At 49.4% G+C, this 2,446-nt stretch overlaps 1 non-coding gene across 1 annotated transcript; it reads right to left on the bottom strand.

Moving 5' to 3' along the window:
- Positions 1-440: 440 nt before the first annotated feature.
- LOC114805602 lies at positions 441-578 on the bottom strand. Its single transcript, XR_003753573.1, has one exon. It is a non-coding gene; the product is annotated as a small nucleolar RNA SNORA7 (small nucleolar RNA).
- Between the last annotated feature and the right edge of the window lie 1,868 nt (positions 579-2,446).

The raw sequence follows: 2,446 nt of genomic DNA, 5'->3' as shown, positions 1-2,446 counted from the left end.
GAATGGGATGAATCTGCCATTCTAGCCACACACACACTGACAGGTAACTTTCACCATCAGTGGGGTCTTCTACAAACAACAAATGACAGTTACACACACCACATATTAAGTGCACAACGCTTTTCAAGGAGCTCAGAAGCATTAGTACAAGTTAAAGAGATAACTCTGTTATATTACATTCTCCCAAGCACTTAGTACAGTGGATTGCACACTTGTCTTGTTTTCGCTATTGAGTCGTCTCCCATCCACTGTGACGCCAAGGACAAATCTCTCCCGGAACACCCCACCTCCATCTGCAATCGTTCCGGTAGATTTTTTCATAGAGTTTTCTTGGTAAAAACGCAACAGTGGTTTACCATTGCCTCCTTCCGTGCAGTAAACTCGAGTCTCTGCCCTCGACTCTCGCCCATGCCGCTGCTGCCCGGCACGGGTGAGTTTTGACTTGTAGCAGATGGTCTTCCACTCGCTAGCCCCTGGCCAAGCTAGGAATGGAATGGGTATGTCTCTGCTTGACTCTCCCTCCCATAGTTGAGACTGGTAGAGGACTGGAAACTCTCTAGGTGCCACCCTGAGAGGGGGAGATTGCACACAATAAGGGCTAAATAAATACAATTGATTGCTTCCGGCGCTTGAGGAGTTTAAAATTCCCTACATAAGTATGTCAGAAATACCACCAAAGGGGTCAGATCAATGTTCCAGCCCAATAATGAGGTTCCAGCAATGCTAACCGGGCAATGTGGGTTCTAATCCCTGCTCCGCCACTTATCTGGTGGGTGACCTTGGGCAAGTCACTTAAATTCTCTGCGCCTCAGTTACCTCTGTAAAATGGGGATTAAGGATATGAGCCCCATGTGAGAGAGGGACCGAGTCCATCCTATTTACCTTGTATCTACCCTAGTGCTCAGAACAGTGCTTAGCACATAGTAAGTGCTGAACAAATAATTATTTGTTAAAGCTTATTACGTGTCAAGCACTGTTCTAGGCACTGGGGTAAACACAAGTTAATCAGGCCAGATACAGCTCCTGTCCGACATGAGGCTCAGTCAAGGGAGAGGGAGAACGGGTATTGAATCCCCATTTTGCAGTTGAACAACTGAGGTACAGAGAAATTAAGTGACTTCAAGGTCACACAGCAAACCAGTGGCAGAGCTGGGATCAGAACCCAGGTCTTCTGGCTCCCAGACCCATGCTTCATCCACTGCGATACACTGTGATAACTGTCCCCCTCCTCACCGTCCCCCATTCACGCCTATCCCGCCGTCGACCCCTGGCCCAAGTCCTCCCGCTGTCCTGGAACGCCCTCCCTCCTCACCTCTGCCAAACTAACTCTCTTCCCCTCTTCAAACCCCTACTGAGAGCTCACCTCCTCCAAGAGGCCTTCCCAGACTGAGATTCCCCTTTTCCCTCTGCTCCCCCTTCACCTCCCCTCAGATAAGCCCCCTTCCCCTGCTTTCCCTCTGCTCCTCCCCCTCTCCCTTCCCCTCCCCTCAGCACTGTGCTCATTTGCATATATTTTTATTACCCTATTTATTCTGTTAATGAGGTGTACATTCCCTTGATTCTATTTATCGTGATTAAGTTGTCTTTGTCCATCTGTCTCCCCCGATTAGACTGTGAGCCCGTCAATGGGCAGGGATTGTCTCTATCTGTTGCCGAATTGTACATTCCAAGCGCTTAGTACAGTGCTGTGCACATAGTAAGCGCTCAAAAAATACTATTGAATGAATCAAGGTTAATGGATGGACAATCCAATCCAACACCTCCAACTCCTTCCCACCGTGCTGCTAATTTTCTCCTCTAGTAACCCTGTTAATCGGCTCTGAACTCACCGTTAATTGTAGCCTGCACAACTTCCAGAGGTAACAAATTTCATCTGCTTACCTGCCGTTGTGTGAGTGCTTCTTTGTGTTTGTAGAGAATCTCCCGCCCCCTTCTGCTTCCTTGGATGCCCTCTCACCCTGCCATTGTAGGATCTGCTGAGATCAGCTCCTCTGCCTCTACCAGTAGGCTCACTTCAGCTGGACTGCAGTGGACTCTGGGCCGGGCCCTCCTTTGAACATATATTCTTACAGAACGCATGGGCTAGGGAAGCAGCAGGGCCTAGTGGAAAGAGCCCGGACCTGGGGGACGAAGGACCTGGGTTCTAATCCCAGCTCCTCCGCTTGTTTGCTGTGTGACCTTGGGCAAGCCACTTAAGCTCTCTCTGCCTCGGTTCCCTCATCTGCAAATGAGGATTCAACACCTGTTCTCCCTCCTACTGAGACTGTGGGCCCATGCTGTGTGACCTTGGACAAGTCACTTCACTTCTCTGGGCCTCAGTTACCTCACCTGTAAAATGGGGATTACAGGTGAGCCCCATGTGGAACAAGAACTGTGTCCAACCCGATTTGCTTGTATCCAACCCAGCACTTAGTACAGTGCTTGGCACATAGTAAGTGCTTAACAG

This window comes from Ornithorhynchus anatinus, chromosome 18, assembly GCF_004115215.2.
Source record: "Ornithorhynchus anatinus isolate Pmale09 chromosome 18, mOrnAna1.pri.v4, whole genome shotgun sequence".
Taxonomy (NCBI): domain Eukaryota; kingdom Metazoa; phylum Chordata; class Mammalia; order Monotremata; family Ornithorhynchidae; genus Ornithorhynchus; species Ornithorhynchus anatinus.
This window is presented reverse-complemented; position numbering and strand designations above follow the sequence as displayed.